We start from the raw sequence: 18,871 nt of genomic DNA on the forward strand, positions 1-18,871 counted from the left end.
TTTGTTTTTCATGTCTCAGTTGCTGTTTAAGTCATAATGGCTGGGTAAAAGCTATTTAAGGGGGAGAGAAAAGCCAACCATTAAAATAGCATTTTGAGGAATACAGGGGAAGAGTGGCTGATGACCTGTGTCAGAATCTGCTGTTTGGAAAGACTCTTTCAAAACAGAAGAAGTGTGGATATTTACTGAATATTAATTTGCCCTGTGCCTAGCCAGCTAATCAAAACGAACTGGAACATTTTATTGTTCCTCTGACTGAAAAAAATAAATAAATAAATAAATAAAAGACAATTAATTATGCCTTTTCCTGAAATGTCCCCCATTCTATTTGCCTTGTGACCTATTCAACATACAGATTCAGGGTTGAATATATCTACATTTGAATATTTCGAATATTTAATGAAAGGTAGAGTAGGGGGTAGAGACTGTTTATGCTGAGAGTTTGATTTACACAGTAGTTTTTCAGCCCTTCCCTTGCTTAGGATCTGTCACTCACACAAGGAACTGACAAAATGATTTCTATTCATGCCTTACAGTCCCGTTTGCCAAATTGCATGGTATCTGTGGGTTGGCAGGTTGCTGTTATCTAGGCACACACTTACCCAATGCCTACATCTGTTTCCTGTAGAATTAATGGTTCCTTTTTCTAAAGATACAAGGAGCTCTTTCCAAGTGCTTTACACTACTGCAGATATGTCCAGTGAAAATTACCCCATATCACCCTTGAATTGACACAAATCACATTATTGGTACCAGTTTAAGTGTGAACCTTAATTTCCATCTCACCACAGCAGAGAAAACCTTTCATATGTAAACTGGTGCCTCAGGGACCTTTTCTTGCAAAGCAGCCCAGCTGAACTTATCTTCAGTACAAAATTTCACACAAGTCAGCCCTCAGGAACACCCAGTGATGCAGCTCAGTAACGTTCAGCAGAGGCAGTGGCCATTCCCATTGGAAGTCTTTGGGGGATTTGGGCTGTAAAATCCCAGCCCTCTAAAGGACACTGGTACCTGGGTACACCTGGCCTCCTAAGGTATGGCTCCAGCATTGCCATTGTCTTACTCCTACATTTTTTCCAAGTCTTAAATTCAAGAGACTGGAACATGAGTTTTTAAGAACAATGCCTCTGGAGATGGCTCGTCAGCTAGGATCAGCTTTTACAATCTAGTTTTAATGCACGCCACATGCCCGTTTTAGCCCTGGCAATTGTACACTGCTATCATTTATCACAGGAGATATTTGCTCTGAAATTCAGTGTGAATTTCACAGCAGTTTGAAATATGTTCTTTCTGGGTTGTATTAAAGTCACTTGCAGCCACCCACTCTGGGACAACGAGCATAACCTCAGCAGTGCCAAGGCAACTGAATAGTAGTGCATGCATGTTCCTTCTTTTTAGCCCTGCTTCAGGCAACTCTTGACATCAACACATTTCAATAATATTTCTGATGAAGAAAAGGCCTCAGCTCTCCATCTTGTTGCTTGGAAATGTATTGTGGATTTAACACTTCATGGGCCCTCGCAGGCCTCACTGGTTAAGAAATACATGTCGGCATGACCTACTGGCCTCACCAACTCAGCACAAACTAATTAACAAAGGAGTGAATTATTCTCGAAGGAGAGCCACTGCCTAGAGTTTTCTTACCTGACTGTTCAGAATCTCACTGCGTGATCCACATCTCTGCTCGCTGTTGCAACGTGCTGTAGTCCTGCTTATCTTGCACAGTTTACTGAAGAACTGTGCAACCTAGAGGTTTATAGACACTGAAACTGCCCCCTTTGGGCAGAGCTCACATCAGCAGAGGCTGTGTGCTGCTGTTTCTATAGTAAACTGCTTCTGATCTGACCTATATTACACTTATTCCCATGACTGCAGGATGGTAGAGAATTTATCTCTGTGAAACTTAAAATCACAGAATCACAGAATCACAGAATTTCCTAGGTTGGAAGAGACCTCAAGGTCATCGAGTCCAACCTCCAACCTAACGCTAACAGCCCTCCACTAAACCATATCCCTAAGCTCTACATCTAAACGTCTTTTGAAGACTTCCAGGGATGGTGACTCCACCACTTCCCTGGGCAGCCTGTTCCAGTGCCTAACAACCCTTTCAGTGAAGAAGTTCTTCCTAACATCTAACCTAAAACTCCCCTGGCTCAACTTAAACCCATTCCCTCTCGTCCTGTCACCAGGCACGTGGGAGAACAGGCCAACCCCCACCTCGCTACAGCCTCCCTTGAGGTACCTAAAAAGAGCGATAAGGTCACCCCTGAGCCTCCTCTTCTCCAGGCTGAACAAGCCCAGCTCCCTCAGCCGCTCCTCGTAGGACTTGTTCTCCAGGCCCCTCACCAGCTTCGTTGCCCTTCTCTGCACCCGCTCAAGCACCTCGATGTCCTTCTTGTAGCGAGGGGCCCAAAACTGAACACAGTACTCGAGGTGCGGCCTCACCAGAGCTGAGTACAGGGGGACGATCACCTCCCTAGCCCTGCTGGTCACACTGTTCCTAATACAAGCCAGGATGCCGTTGGCCTTCTTGGCCACCTGAGCACACTGCTGGCTCATATTCAGCCGACTATCAACCATCACTCCCAGGTCCTTCTCTGCCTGGCAGCTTTCCAACCATTCCTCTCCCAGTCTGTAGCTCTGCTTGGGGTTATTGCGCCCCAGGTGCAGGACCCGGCACTTGGCCTTGTTAAACTTCATGCAGTTGACCTCAGCCCATCGGTGCAGCCTATCCAGATCCTCCTGCAGAGCTTTCCTACCCTCAAGCAGATCGACACACGCACCTAACTTGGTGTCATCTGCAAACTTACTGAGGGTGCACTCAATGCCCTCGTCCAGATCATCGATGAAGATATTAAAGAGGACCGGCCCCAGCACCGAGCCCTGGGGGACGCCACTAGTGACTGGCCTCCAACTGGACTTGGCTCCATTCACCACGACTCTTTGGGCCCGGCTATCCAGCCAGTTTCTAACCCAACAAAGCGTGCGCCAGTCCAAGCCAAGAGCAGCCAGTTTCTTGAGGAGAATGCTGTGGGAAACAGTGTCAAAAGCCTTGCTGAAGTCAAGGTAGACCACATCCACAGCCTTTCCCTCATCCACCCAGCGCGTCACTCTGTCATAGAAGGAGATCAGGTTCGTCAGGCATGATCTGCCTTTCATAAAGCCATGCTGACTGGGCCTGATCGCCTGCTTCCCCTTCAAGTGCTGCATGATGACTCTCAGGAGGATCTGCTCCATGAGCTTTCCTGGCACTGAGGTCAAACTGACAGGCCTGTAGTTTCCCGGGTCTGCCCTCCGGCCCTTCTTGTAGATGGGCGTCACGTTTGCTAGCCGCCAGTCGATTGGGACCTCCCCCGATAGCCAGGACTGTTGATAAATGATGGACAGTGGCTTGGCCAGCTCCTCTGCCAGTTCCCTCAGTACCCTTGGGTGGATCCCATCCGGCCCCATCGACTTGTGCACATCTAAGTGCCGTAGCAGGTCACCAACCAGTTCTTCATGGATAATGAGGGCCACATCCTGTTCCCCATCCCCTTCCACCAGCTCAGGGTACTGGGTATCCAGAGAACATCCGGTATTGCCGCTAAAGACTGAGGCAAAGAAGGCATTGAGCACCTCCGCCTTTTCCTCATCTCTTGTAACTAAGTTTCCCCCCGCATCCAGTAAAGGATGGAGATTCTCCTTAGTCCTCCTTTTTGTGTTGATGTATTTATAGAAACATTTTTTGTTATCTTTAACGGCAGTAGCCAGATTGATCTCCAGATGAGCTTTGGCCTTCCTAATTTTGTCCCTGCACAGCCTCGCTACTTCTTTAAAGTCCTCCTTAGTGGCCTGCCCACTTTTCCAAAGCTTATAAACCCTCTTTTTCCTCCTAAGATCAAGCCACAATTCTCTGTTGAGCCAGGCCGGTCTTCTTCCCCGCCAGCTCGTCTTTGGGCACGTGGGTACAGACCGTTCCTGCGCCATGAAGACTTCCCTCTTGAAGATCGCCCAGCCTTCCTGGACCCCTCTGCCCTTCAGAACCGCCTCCCATGGGACTCCACCAACCAGTGTCCTGAGCAGTTCAAAGTCAGCCCTCCGAAAGTCCAATACAGCGGTTTTACTGGTCCCCTTCCTGGCCTCGCCAAGAATAGTGAACTCCACCATTGCGTGGTCACTCTGCCCGAGACAGCTCCCGACGATCACGTCCTCCACCAGTCCTTCTCTGTTTGTGAAGAGAAGGTCTAGCGGGGCACCTCCCCTGGTAGGCTCACTAACCAGCTGTGTCAGGAAGCTATCTTCCACGCTCTCCAGAAACCTCCTAGACTGCTTTCTCAGGGCTGTGTTGTGCTTCCAGGATATGTCAGGGAAGTCGAAGTCCCCCACGAGTACAAGAGCTGATGATTTTGCAACCTCTGTCAGCTGCCTGTAGAATTCCTCATCCGTCTCCTCATCCTGATTCGACGGTCTATAGCAGACCCCGACCAGGACACTAGCCTTGTTGTCCCTGCCGATCCTAACCCAAAGGGACTCGACCTTGTCATTCCCAACCTCGAGTTCTACAACCTCGAAAGACTCTCTAATATAGAGAGCCACACCACCACCCCTTCTATGCTGCCTGTCCCTTCTATAGAGCTTATAGCCAGGCATTGCAGCACTCCAGTCATGAGACTGGTCCCACCACGTCTCCGTGATGGCAACCAAGTCATAGCCTGCCTGCCGCACAATGGCTTCCAGCTCCTCCTGTTTGTTACCCATGCTGCGTGCATTGGTGTAGATGCACTTCAGCTGGGCCATTGCCTTATCCTCCGGCCTTGCCATTGTTCCCCCTGGCACAGCCCCAACAATCCTAGCCTCAGCCCCATCCCCCTTCCTACCTAGTTTAAAGCCCTCTCAATGAGCCCTGCCAGTTCCTGGCCAGTGCATGCTTTGTAAAGGCCAGGTATTACAGCTTTCTTTAGGCAAACTTCTTGACAAAGTTTAATGAACACTTTGTCTGGAGACTATGGACCACAGGTATCTTATTGTTTTCTTCTTGAGATTTTATTTTATTTTATTTTATTTTATTTTATTTTATTTTATTTTATTTTATTTTATTTTATTTTATTTTATTTTATTTTATTTTATTTTATTTTATTTTATTTTATTTTATTTTATTTTATTTTATTTTATTTTATTTTATTTTATTTTATTTTTTAGAATAAATTAAAAGCAGTGTGGGAAAACCTGAATGCAAGCTATAAAATAACCATCTTCCCTTCCCTTCCCTTCCCTTCCCTTCCCTTCCCTTCCCTTCCCTTCCCTTCCCTTCCCTTCCCTTCCCTTCCCTTCCCTTCCCTTCCCTTCCCTTCCCTTCCCTTCCCTTCCCTTCCCTTCCCTTCCCTTCCCTTCCCTTCCCTTCCCTTCCCTTCCCTTCCCTTCCCTTCCCTTCCCTTCCCTTCCCTTCCCTTCCCTTCCCTTCCCTTCCCTTCCCTTCCCTCCCCTCCCCTCCCCTCCCCTCCCCTCCCCTCCCCTCCCCTCCCCTCCCCTCCCCTCCCCTCCCCTCCCCTCCCCTCCCCTCCCCTCCCCTCCCCTCCCCTCCCCTCCCCTCTCCTTTCCTTTCCTTTCCTTTCCTTTCCTTTCCTTTCCTTTCCTTTCCTTTCCTTTCCTTTCCTTTCCTTTCCTTTCCTTTCCTTTCCTTTCCTTTCCTTTCCTTTCCTTTCCTTTCCTTTCCTTTCCTTTCCTTTCCTTTCCTTTCCTTTCCTTTCCTTTCCTTTCCTTTCCTTTCCTTTCCTTTCCTTTCCTGTCAAAATAATTTCAACTTAAAAAATAAAATATTTTTTTTTTCTGCCAGAAAATATGGATACAGTTTTACATATCTTTATGTATGTCACTTATTTAAAAGAAAAGGAAGATGCTTTCCACTGGCATGGCCTCATAAAACTTCCCTGCTTACTAACAGTTTGTTTTGGGATAGTTAAGAAAAAAGATTGCAGTTCTGCTGCTTTGCCTTTCTTCTGCCTTTACTTTTTTAGTAAGAGAGAAGGGGGCTAAATCTAACCTGCTGTTCATGAAACACTCACACAGCCCAATGGGAATTACATAGCTCCAGAAAAGCATCTGTGGCACAGCAATAACTGGGATTGTCTTCTAACATGCAGCATACTTCCTTCCCAAGTGATCCTTAAACTAGAGTTGTCAGTCAAAGTATTTCAGACCCTGTGGGAAAACCTGATTTCCCACCACTAATGCACTGATATCCAGCAACCCTGAAAATTTCCATTCACTAAACAGCAGCAAAGCTCCATTATTTTCCTCTTTGTTCTTGTTATAAAAATGTATCTCACATATGGCGTGGGAGGGAAATGCTACAGAGTGCATTTAGAGGACATACATTGGTGAATTAGAATTGGCGCTAGAAGTACATTTTAAAAGTCACTGAAAACAGAACAAACCTCTATCAACTAAAGCAACTAATCTGATTTGATTCAAACACAAGAATTCTAACAGTCACAAGTGCAAATATTCCCTGTTTATCTTAAAAATTTCTTTCTTTAACCACAATTATCAAGGTTTTTGTTGTTGTTGCTGCTGTTGTTGTTGTTGTTTTTGATTTTCTATGTTACCAGAAGCATCTGGCCTTGTCTTATGGTAAAAGTCTTGTGTTTTGTTTGTTTGTTTGTTTGTTTGTTTTTAATTATTCTTTAACTGTTTGGAAACAGTAGTGCTGAGGTACTAACAGGCCAAGTCTTGTTCTTACCCCTGCCATCAAAATGGTTCCAAAGAGCATTGATCAACATGGTGTTAGGTGCTCTCTCTATATAAACATGTATGAACATATATGTAAAACATATAAAACTCCACCTTTGACAACCACACTTTTTTCACATGCTTTAAGAAAGCTGTAGATTTGCAAGGTTTGTTCTGTTTTTTTCCTATTTGGGTTGCCATTTGGAGCATACAGCTGAGCAGGTATCAATTTAACTTTCAGTCAGACATTGCTCTACTTTCTGGCCTGACTACCCAGTTAATTTGAACTTTTTTGTTTGTTTTGGTTTGGTTTTGTTTGCTTGTTTGTTTTTAAATTTGATGCAAAATGTTAGGAAAGGTTTTTAAAAGCTAATTTGAACATAAAATGAATTAGTAATACTTCACGGGATACTGGGTTGTTACTCTGTAACAACAGAGTAACTACAGGGTTGTTACTCCTGTGGATGAGAAATTCCTAGGTTTGCCCTCTGAACAGAAAAGTAGAATGAGAATAAAAAATACATTGCTAAAGCTGCAAAGTCCTTTAAATACCCCAACATACCAGCTGCATGTCTAGACACTCTGTTCCTAAGATTTTGAATACAAAATAAGGCTTTCGGCTTTCCTCAGTAAGGGGTTGTCCTTGAATATAAAACAGACATGGCTTTGCTTTTGACATTGACCTGCTGTACCTGAAAAATACATTGCATTCAACAAAAACTTTTTTTTTTTTTTTTTTTTAACTTTGGTTAGAAATGACAGAAAAATTCTCTCTGCACATTTTTTTTTTTTTAATTTCATGTATTGCTTTTATATTTTTATTTTTAGGGTCTCTTGCTAATGCTTGGCATGATGGAAGTCTTCACTTGATATTAGAAAATATCTAAACTATCTGTTATTCTCTCCTCTTGACAGAGTTTCCAAGGAATGACAGGTATCTTTCAAGTCTCTGTGTGAAGCCAAACAATTCTGGGCCTCCTAAAGGACATTCCGTCCCTGTATAATGTATTGCTCCTGATTATCATCAAGATTGAACCCAGACAAAAGTTTCTACTGCCCTATTTCTGCTTGAGGTGTTGACTTAGTTGTAGCCATTCCCCCTCAAAATCAACAGGAGAGTTAGGGGCTTTCTGTAGTGATGGGTCCTTCGGTGGTCCTCTAAAAGGTGAGATTCATACATTCAGAAAGGTATGACAGGAACATTCTGGTGTGTTCTTCTTTCAGGCTATGTTCCCACTCTTGTTTGCATCCCGACGAACTTGTGAGGCTGAGTCATTCTCTAAATCATGTTACAGCTGCTGAGTTCAGGGAACGGAGGAGGGAAGAAAAACCTGTGACCACACAGCAGTCCTGTTAAAAGCAGAGTCAGATGAACTGACTAAGCAAAACAGCAGGCCTTCTCTTTGTTTTCTAGACCAGTTTGCTCCAGTCAGTACAAAGGAGTGGAAAACTGAAGGATGTCAGTCGTCAACACAAAAGCTATGGTTAGGACTATGTAGCTAAACCCAATAAGAGAAATGTCAATTTAGAGGAGAGAATTGCTGCTAACCTGAAAGGGGTGCAGTGACACGACTGTGCTCTGGAGAAAAGGGAAAATTTTTCTCCATGTGGATGACTGAACTTTGAGAAAGGGCATGTCTCAGCCATTAACTGCATGTGCCTCTGACACCATCCTTCTTGCTGTAAAGATGGGCTTTCAAGTGACATGGGACTGTAAAACCTGTTATTCTTGTACAATTCCTGTAGGAATTCCTGGATTATTCTGAATCAGAAACAAACAAACAAACAAACAAACAAAAAAAAAACAACCCTTGCTGGGTCAAAATATTCTTGGATCTCCTAATGATCTTTTGCCCTGTAAATCTGTGGACAATGACTCTTTTGCTAGGTGGAGGATCAGGTCAGTTTGTTTGTTTGCTTGTTTGCTTCCTAGTTTTCCCTATTCTTCCAGCATAGGCAGGTTTGGAGCCACAACTGCTAGAGAGGAGTTCATATGAACTTCTCCAGAAAGCCCCTGGGGATGGAGGGCTCAGGCAGTAAGGTCTTCACCTGCGTCAACTGGGGACCAACCCTTTGCTGTAGCAGCAGTACTGAGGTCCACAGAAGCCAAAGGCAATGGGGGTACCAGACTGTGCAGGGTCTCCAGGTGAGGGCTGAAGAAGCTGTGCAGTTTGGTTAAGCAGACTGGCTCTACCTGGGGACAGGCTTTTTAAAAGAACATGGAATAGAGGAAGCTGGAACAGATAAGCTGCTACTCAGAATCTGTTCTGGAAAGAAATACCTTCTTAAATGGATAGTAAGAACAGAGTGCACATGCTGCATCATGGACACAATGGATGAGGAAAGTAAGTGTGAGACTGCCCATCTTGGTTCTACTACAAGTTAAAAATAAATAAATAAATAAATAAACAAACAAATAAATAAATAAATAAACCTAGGTCTAAGTTTGTTCCTATGTATAAGAATAACAGATTTCAGGAAATTTTCAGCTACCTGGCCTGTTTGCTAGTTCTAAGTCCCTTTTTGACAAAATTTTAAGTGACTGGAATCTTTTCTTGTCGTGGAAAAAATAACAATTTACTGCAAAACCCCTTATTCTGCTTAAGCAGCCATGCATTAAATTAAACACTTCATAAATCTTTTTAAAGTTCCCATCCAAAGCATACAGAAGGAGAGATGCCTTAGCTCTTAACATCTGAATGTTAAGATGTAATTATAATATATGCATATGGCAAGGTAGAGAAGAAAATTTTATGATACATTTGTTTTTGCCCGTTTCACTGATTAATCATCTGTGTATCCAGCCCTGCTCCTTGCCTATTCAGCCATTCCCTCAAAAATATTCTACATGTCCAGACACCTGTATTTTCATACAGCTACCCTTTTCAGTATCCTACACCTTTAATAGATGTGTCCTTTCACCCCCAAGGTCCACAGGGTGCAAGGCATCGAGTGGGTCTCTGTGGGCACCTCTGTGTGTGAGAGCACAGTGGTGTCAGCTGTGGGACCAGGGGCATCCCAGTTGGCTCTGGGTATGCATGTGTGCTGTCCCAGCATCTGGAGTGGGACTGTGGTCCTGGCAGCTCATGCCTCCAGGTGTCAGCAACTGGAAATGGGGATTGAGGGAAGCTACTCGGCAGACTGAACACCTGAGCACAGGTGCCGGGGGATCCACCTTGTACATCAGTATATACCTATATATATCCTTTTTATTAGTAGACTTCTGTCCTGCTCACCCAGATAGGCGAGCAGGATGAGGCCATTGGTACTGTGTTTGTGTGAGTGCTCTCAGTGTCTGACTGTGATCTGTACAGCTGGCCATGTATATATGTGCTGTATATGTGTAACCTCTGTGCAAGTTCCTGCTGAAAAAAAGCCTTCAGACATCCTGCTGTTTGGACCTGGCTGGACCTAGGGGCATGGGGTTGCAGCAGCCTCACCTCCCTCAGGCTATCAAATCTGGAATCGTATATTTTGCTCTAACCAATGGCACTCTTGTGGTATCCATATCCACAATGTACCTGTACATTTCTGGGGAAACAAAAGCAAAACAAAACAAAACAAAACAAACAAACAAACAAAAACACTTCATGATGCTTCATATTCATGAGCTTGTCACCACGTGCACATTTCAAATGACCAAACTGCACGTGGAAGAAATCAAAGATTTAGTTGATGAAAGTCAGCAAATGTAAGTAAAGATCTGCTGACAGGTTAGGTAACCTTGAGTTTTGAGCCTGTCTGAATTACTACAAAAGTTACTTGGGGGTGAGCTGGGGAGGGGAGAAGGGGCATTCATACAGACAAAATCTCTTATTCTTCTCAGCAAATTCTGAGCTGGAACAGAAGACTTAGATTTACACTGGGAAGGGACTAGAAGAGGTGCCCAAGTCCTTTCACTAAATTCAGTTTCAGTCTGTGTGACTCTTCTTCACTTGTCTGTGCTAACCATCATCTGTGTATCCAAGCCTAGGATGTTTGATACATTCCTCAATTTTAAGCAATATCCTTCTTCAGGTAACTACAATTCTACTCACTTCATTCATGAATTACATAATATTTTCTTTCAAATCTGAGCCAAGAAACCAAATATCTGAACACTTAAATATTGTACAAACTAGTGCAATTACAACTGGATGTAACCATACAGCAACAGAACTTTTCTTTACCAATATTGAGAAGTTTATTTTTGAAAAACTCTTTTTTTGTTTTGTTTTGTTTTGTTTTGTTTTGTTTTGTTTTGTTTTTCTCTTTTAAATCTTTTGCAAGCTGGGTACATCTGTATTAGCAAATCAAATTACTGAAGGAGCTCTTTCTAGATATGAACTTGCTTTGCATCTGTGCTGGGAGTCCTGCAAAATACAATTGAGTGCCCAACTAGTATAAGCCAAGCAGCTTCCCCCTAGTGGTACCAAAGTTGAAGCCACATACCAAGACACATTCCCAGCACAAAGCAGACATGACTTGCCCCAGCAGCTAGCTATTGTCTTGTACATGGTGTGGGCATAAAACATTCAGTGGGAGTGAATTTCATTGCTGATCTGAACATAAGATCCTGAAAAATACAGGACTGCAACAAATCAGACATTACAGTATACAGTTATTAGGGCATCTGTAATATTTTTTTAGTATCTAGATCTGTAGATAAGTATATGCAGTTTTGCATAGGAGTAATATACCCCTTTTGTGAACAAGAACAACACAAATCAGTTCATGAAACTAGATAGTTAATTATTTATATGTCCCTGAGTTGCAAATTTATTTATGGAAATTAACATAATCCTAAATATTAAGCAAAATATTTTCTGCTAGGAAAACAACATGTTTTAGTTTCTTCTGCCTCTCTGATTCCCTGCCAACTTCAACTTTTGCTTAATATCTGCAACAATATTATTACTTTGATACACACCCACTGATGATTGAAACTTTCTCACACAAAAGAAATCAAATCAGTAAACTCAGCAATTTTTCTAATAAAGATTTGACAAATTTGAAATAGCAGACTAGCCATTTTCTAGACCTATTTGTAGATAAAAGTTCAGATTTCACTAAATTAAGAGTGAAACCGTATTTCTCCTAGGTAACTAGTTTCCTATTACAGTAGTTCAATTTTAATCAGTTAAAGTCGAAGATTTGTTTCCCTGTATAAAACACACTATTACTAGTTGCAGAGACTCAATTATTTTCATTTTTTCACAGAAATGAATTTAAAATTGCAGTTTTAACATTATTCTAATATACTTAAAAATTTATAAAAGTTTGCAAGTGCCCACACCTGTTGCTGTTTCAGAAATTTGTGTCCAAAAAAGCTGCATGATATAGTGAGTAATGTCTGAACAGATGGATTTTCAGCTCCATAGCAATAGCTGGAAATCTGAAGCAGAGTAGGGCAGGGATATATTATTGTTTTCCCTTTATCAGCCTTAGTAACACCATCTGGCTTTCAATTATGGAACTGCAACAAAGCCTATTTTCTCTTTATCACCATCTGGTACCTCATAGTCAAGCAACAGAATCACATGACAAATTTAACTGAGGGTTTTAAGAATTTCATCCATTGCAACTTGCAAGGTAAACAGAAGCTGTAGGGTTGCATATGAACTACTAAATTACGAAGTGTAAGGATAAAGGCACTGGAACTTGATCAGCTTACCTTCATGGAGGAAAGACTTGGAAATGCCCTGGTGTGGTCTGGCTCAACCAACAACCTCCCAGATGACTTCTGGGACCACTCAGCATTTGGATGCAAGTGGATGGGCATGTTTGGAGGCTCTGAGGGTTTGATAGCATTGCCAGACTATTTTAGTTGTCATCCAGGCTAGAGAATGGTCCCAAGGACTATTTAATTTCCTAGTACAGCAGTCTCGTTGCTTGGGAAGAGCAATGTTATTGTTCCTACCCACCCAAAACATAAGAAGAAGACACCAGATTGTGACTGATTACTCAGTGATACAAGCTTTTGGCTTTCTGCTGTCCGCAGTTGCTGTACATGGGATTATTATGTAACACATTGATGTTTTTGGAATATTTCCATCCCTTGTGTGAAGAATCTTGATGAGGGTGGAAATAGTTCTGGGTTAGAGACGCTGTTCTGAATGCATGTTACTGTTCTTTAAATTACTATCTTCCATGACACTTGGTGAAATACTCTAGGAATGAGTGATTAGTTGAATTAAAATTAGTTTCAGGTATCATTGAGAATAAATTGTGCTTATTCATTTTATTACAGCATGTGTAAAGTCGTGTGATATGCCTTTGTAACTACCATATGATAAACCTAGACTCAGGTATTTATCAGCTGACATCATAGTTGAGACTTTCATATGTTTATCAAGGCATGTTTATATTCAGAATATAAGCAAGTCTATATTCAGAATATAATTACTTACATGAAGCTCATATTCTTCACCCTGCATTGCAATCAAAGTTACTGATAGGTTAACTAATGATTATATCAAGGTAGAAAAGTCATCAGAGGACATTGAATAAATGTTTGAAGTAATGTTACATACTATCTATCAGGTTTAAAGTGCCAACCTAAATTGTCTATCATCAACATTTCACAATTTCATAGTTTATTCCTTGTCTGCCAATAAAATTATTACTCTTCCTGCTTTACATGTATGATAAGCACCAGTGGTTTAGTAAAATTAGACATAAATAATATTTTATTATTTAGAGCAGCTTTTGAACAACAGCAATAGCTGTATTCTGTCCCTTAGAAGCATATGAGTGTTCTCTGGCTGACCTTTGAAATCACTAACAGAAATATTAATTCTGAAAATGTACATTGGGTTCACCAGTGAGATGCTCCTATTTTACACTGGTAAATTACATTAATTCCATTGACATTGTATGTTTCATAGAAACTGAAGTAAAGCAGCAGTGAGTAAGATCCAGAAAACAGTATTTTAAGAAAATTATAAACTAGCTTCTGTTCAACCAGAGTTTGCATGACTTTGATTTAAGACCAGCTGAGTGCTTTTCTCAAAGTCTTTCGACCTCAAGATACATGTAAACTTCAAACAAAATGGAAGTATGTATTGCCTCTCTAAATCCTTCCTGTATCACATAAATAGGTGGACAGAGATGCATCATAGCTTTTATTTTTTGAGAGTTTATGTTTGTTATGGCCCTGCTTCCAGACAAATACAGAGAATGTGAGTAACTAAGGACAGAGGAAAATGTATCCTTTCAGTGTAGACAGAGATGCATGTAATCCTGGCCTTTCTCACTTTGAGAAAGTGAAAAAATGCTCAGTTCCCTTTAGGAACTGAATGTTTAACAAATAACATCACTTTTATTTCACTGGTCTTTCCATGGGTATTTAAGAGGGATTGCTTCTCCTCTTGAATTATGTGGTCTCCTGTAAAAAAACAACAACAAAATAAAAATCTGATTTGTACATTATTCATGGTTGCTGAATATTGTTTAATAAAACTGGGACACCTCACAGCTGATTAAAAGCGTAATATGGTGAAACATTCATCGCTGTGATAAAAATAGCCAAACAGGGTATTTATTGGGTCTGAATTTATTAACAGGAATTATGGATATATACAAATGCATTTTATGAAATCTCTTTCCCCACTGAGTGATGGTTCAGGTCAAGGGTTTGCTTACTATATTGAAAACTGGTATGGCTAGCAAGAACTCCGAGATTCCCACTGGTGAATTACTGTAATATGCACAACCAGTGCAGAGTGGTATTATTTTGGTAAACATGATCTGAACGTACAGGTTCTGCCTGTGCTCATTCTCAAGCAGCATGTCTCATGCCAGTAAATTCTAGATTGTATCTGCCTTGTCACAAAAGTGCAGGTCCTGGTCATGCAGCAATTGGGCTAAGAAAGACATGTCTGGCATGGATGGCAAATTGACCATCCTGACCAGCTCTGCTAGGCAATGAACCCAGGAGAGCTATGCTGCACCACAACACTCACCCTCAGGTTTACCAGTACTAGATGTTGATTAAAAACAGAAACAACATAAAAAAAAGTGTAGTATGGAGAATTGATCTTAGTCTTCCAATGAATTTTTTGAATTCTCTTTCCAGGTTAGAAATAATTTTGTGTCATAAAAGTAATCTTAATTTTTCAAAACATCATTACTTTTCACAAGAAACAGTAAAAGATTATATAAATTGCATTAATTTAAATTATAATTTTAAAAAAGTTTCAAGCTTGAAGTTTTTATTTAAGTGTAAAAAGTACTTTTTAGAAACCTCATACCATATGCTGATGGGCATGTGGTTGCTAAACTTTTTTGTTATTATTATTTTTATTTATAGATAGAAGCACATTTAATGGTAGGCTCCAAATTATGATTCAGCCCCTGATTTCATTCTACTGAAATGCCAAATAATTTGCTAACAACTGGGGTAATGAAACATGAGACATGGTGAGCCTAACTCATCAGAGATTCATATGGCTAACCAATTTATTTTTTTAATTAGAAAATACTTGCTGTAGATACCTAAAAAAAAAAAAAAAAGTTTAAAAAGTATGAATTCTTGCTATGGAAACGTCAGAATGTTAGAACAGTAGCTGGACTAAACATTTGCAAGATAATGAAATATAGTAAATGTATTTTTGATATATTTAATATTTATTGCTAAATGAATGTTGATTTGATTATTTCTTAATTTAATTTGTTTTGAAGAGGCACTGTAATCTTTACTTATGATACAGTTAAAGGTAAATGTGTAATCTTTTTTTTTTTTTTTTTCTATAGGAACTACCTTTTTAGAATTAATTTCAAAGTAATTATAGTTCTGATCTTTCTTTATAGTGGATTTTCTTCCTTTTCCAGAACTTACAGCAAAAAGGAAGTACATTGCCCTTTCAAAAGCCCTTTCCAATTAAAGAGCTAATGGGATCTTTAAAAAATGCTTTTAGAGCGTGTTATGTACATAATCCCCCAGAGCAAAAAGAGTCTCATCGGCTTCGATTTTTTTATGGAGCCCTGACTGAATGGCCAGCAATACTGGAACATTTGGCTTCTTCTTGTGCATTGTTGTTCTGGCTCCTCAGAAAGCCAAATACCTACAACCAAAAGGAGATGAAAAGCTTTTCAAGCTGCAGTACCGTTCAGTATCCTGCTGCAGAAGCTTCCTTTGTGATTCACAAAATATGTATAATGCATTGAAATGGTCACCACAACTGGGATTTGACTGATGAGATGCAGAAGAGTTCTTAAGTTTTCCTTTGCTTTATCTTTTGATAAAGTTCCCTTTGGTGATCCACTCTCCTTGAGTTTCAGTCTCTACATTAATGCAAAGTTTAAGAGACATTTATTTTTCAAATTTCGCTTGAAGCATTTCCTTATTTCAAAAACAATCCCAACCAGCAAAGTGATAGCCTTAGTTATTTTACCGTTTCTATTTTTAGTTTGTAGTAATTCAGCCTCTGTACAGCTATGCTGCTTTATCTCCCAGTTATAGGAACACTCATGAGGTGGCAGTATCCAGGAGAGACTCCCATTTATCTTGTTGTCAGTACACTTCTTGGAGTAGATGGAGTACTTTATCTTGCTGTTTATAAACCTTCAGAAAAATTACACCTAACTGGCAAATTTTAGGTACTTCTATATGCAGTATAAAATTTCCAGTGGGTATGAAAACATTGGTGTAATTTCCTCTGAATAGTGATCTCTTCGTATTACTAACACTTGATAGAAAATGCAGGAATGTCTTCTTAAGTATTTTTTCTTTAATAACTGCAGCTCAACAGCTGTGTCCCAGTAGTAACTAATGGCTTTGGGTACTAATTTGAGAAAACTTGTAGGAACTTTGTACCATGTGGGTGTACAGCACTTTCTAAATATGGGTTCACTTGAAAAAAGCCCACAAGTCAATTGCTTTTGAAACTATGGGTTCACAATAGGGAGTTTTCTTAGGGAGTGTTTTTTGTTTGTTTGTTTTTGTTTTAAAGGAAAACAGTTTTGTCAGGTATTGCTCATTGGTGGTTCTTCTACAGATTTTACAATAATCTTCTGTCATTTTATTATGTGTTATTCCTTCAGGTTGTACATGTATCTCTCCTGTTCAAAGATATTACAGATAATGTGCTGTAAGCCCTAGATTTCCTGTGTGGATAAGTCATATGGCATCTGATTCGGGATCAGCAGTGCTTCCTTTTATTGATGTGTGCATTACACATATTATAGCACTGCCAGACACAGAGCCAAGGTCAAGAAACTGCACTTTAGCTTCTTATTTATTAGTGGACAAAGGTAGCTAGCTGCTCTTCTTTGGTACTAGCATTATTATCTGGGCAGTTTAGGCCATATGTGGAGACAAAAGGAAACAGCAAGTCTTGATAGCACTGGGTTGAATATAGAAACTGACCACGAATTGAAGAGAAAAGCTTTTGCAGCAAGAAAAAGTTTTCTTATCTCTGAGGTGTGGCCATCAGGGCTACTCTTTGGGATGCTTCGTGAACAAAAAGCATTGGTATAAAAGAACAAAGAACTATGGCTTGTTCAGTCTTTCTTGATAGCTTCCTTTATTCTAAGTCTTCCATTGTCCTCAACAAAACTTGTGCCTGTGCTTTGCAGAATGCAGGTCTGCCTATTTTCATTTACCTCCTACTCCGCTCTCTGAGAAAAAGCCACGCAAACCGTGCATACACACGCGTTTGTACATGTGCAATAGGGAAGGCTGAGTGTCAGAAAAAAGAGCAACTCACATTTATCATTCAATTATTTGTTAACTTTCCCTTCTATGCTCCAACCGTGAAGAAAAATTCTGTGTATGTGCCCATTTTTCATCAGTTTTATAATCTGCACGTTTCTGAGGATCGCAGCCTCTGGCCAAGTTTGCACGCACAAGGATGCAATTTGCCAATTGTAAGAAATAAATAAAAAAGGTCATTCTTAGAAATCGTTAGGAAATTGGCACTGCTGCTACTGAATTACCCACCGGGAACCTGCCACTCCACATCCTCGATTTCGAGTCGCGTTAAACGCCGCTATTTCAGAGCGTGCAAGAGCCTAAGACGAAGTGCCGAGCTCCGGCAACCAAGCACCACCGCCCCCGGGGGATGCCGACAGGCGGCGGGGGGCGCCCCGACGGCCCCTCCGCACCGACGTGGCCTCTGTTCTCTCCTCGGCATCAGCTCGGGGGCTCCGGCCACGGCCACCTGCGGGACACAGGGATGAGGGGCGTCAAGGCGCCGCTGCCTCCCTCTCTCCCCGCTCGAGGAGAAAATCCCGTCCCCGTCCCCGTGGGGGACTCGAACCCGGGTCCTCCCCGCGGGGCCGCGCTTGAAATGGCCGCCCCCTCCCCTGCGCGCCCACCACCCGTCTCACCCCAAGGGGGGCCGCGCCCCCAGACTACAGCACTCCATAGCGGGTCGGGGGGCTCCGGGCCACACCGGGTATATCGGGAGCGGAGCGGGTGCGTGTGATGGTGGTGCCGGTGGGGGGCTCCGGGAGATCCTGGTGGTGTCGTGGGGGAACTGCGGAGTCCCTCCCCGCCCCGAGCACCCCCGGCGCCGCCGTCTCGGCGGGGGCCGCGGCGCGGAAGGAGCCGCTCCGCCTCTGCCAGGGACGCCCCCCCCAGCGCCCGCCCTCACCTCGAGCTGGCGGCGCTGCCTCCCCGCGCTGCCGCCTCGCCTCGCCCGTCCCCGCCGTGCCGAGCCGCGCCGAGCCGCGCCGAGCCGAGGGGGCTAGCCGGCCAGCCCTCGCCCCTACCGCCCCCCTCTTACGGCTGCCTCTCCCCCCCATCCTCTCTCCGCAGTCAGGAGAGCAGCCGCGGAAGCTCGCTTGCTCCCGGCCCTGCCGGCGATGGAGCGGGCGTCGCCCCCCGCCTCAGCCTGCCTGCCGCCCACAGGAGGGCGGTGACCGAGCTGGCGCCCCGCCGGGGGCCGGCGCGACCCCTCGCAGCGCCCCGCTCGGATGTCACGGCGCCCCGGCCGCTGCCCACCTCGGGGGGGGGCCGTGGAGGGGGCGGCAGGCGCAACCCCGGCTGCCTGAGGGAGCTCCCCAGCTGCCGCCAGGTAAGCGGCGGGGTTGTGGGGCTGGGGGGCGGGGGAAGCAGCCCCGCTGCCGTCGGGGGTATCGGCCGCGGGGAGCCCGCCCAGCGGGGCAGGGGAACTTTTTGGGTTTGGGGGGGCGCCCCCCTCACCCTGCGGTGCACCTCCGTCTTCATCCCCCACGGTGT

General features: G+C 43.0%; 1 protein-coding gene and 1 long non-coding RNA gene across 2 annotated transcripts in view; one reads left to right on the forward strand and one right to left on the reverse strand.

The window, feature by feature from the left end:
• Positions 1–13,798: 13,798 nt before the first annotated feature.
• LOC116500872 lies at positions 13,799–17,838 on the reverse strand. The gene is made up of 2 exons (XR_004254351.1): positions 17,630–17,838; positions 13,799–14,074 (listed from the first exon to the last, which is right to left on the reverse strand). It is a non-coding gene; the product is annotated as an uncharacterized LOC116500872 (long non-coding RNA).
• A 782-nt stretch (positions 17,839–18,620) lies between these two features.
• Positions 18,621–18,871, forward strand: part of LINGO2 (leucine rich repeat and Ig domain containing 2) — a 558,918-nt gene continuing 558,667 nt past the window's right edge. The window contains exon 1 of the mRNA XM_032206179.1: positions 18,621–18,707. The gene's annotated coding sequence lies outside the window, so the exon portion shown is untranslated. The remainder of the gene's footprint in view (positions 18,708–18,871) is intronic.

Source organism: Aythya fuligula, chromosome Z, assembly GCF_009819795.1.
Source record: "Aythya fuligula isolate bAytFul2 chromosome Z, bAytFul2.pri, whole genome shotgun sequence".
Classification (NCBI taxonomy): domain Eukaryota; kingdom Metazoa; phylum Chordata; class Aves; order Anseriformes; family Anatidae; genus Aythya; species Aythya fuligula.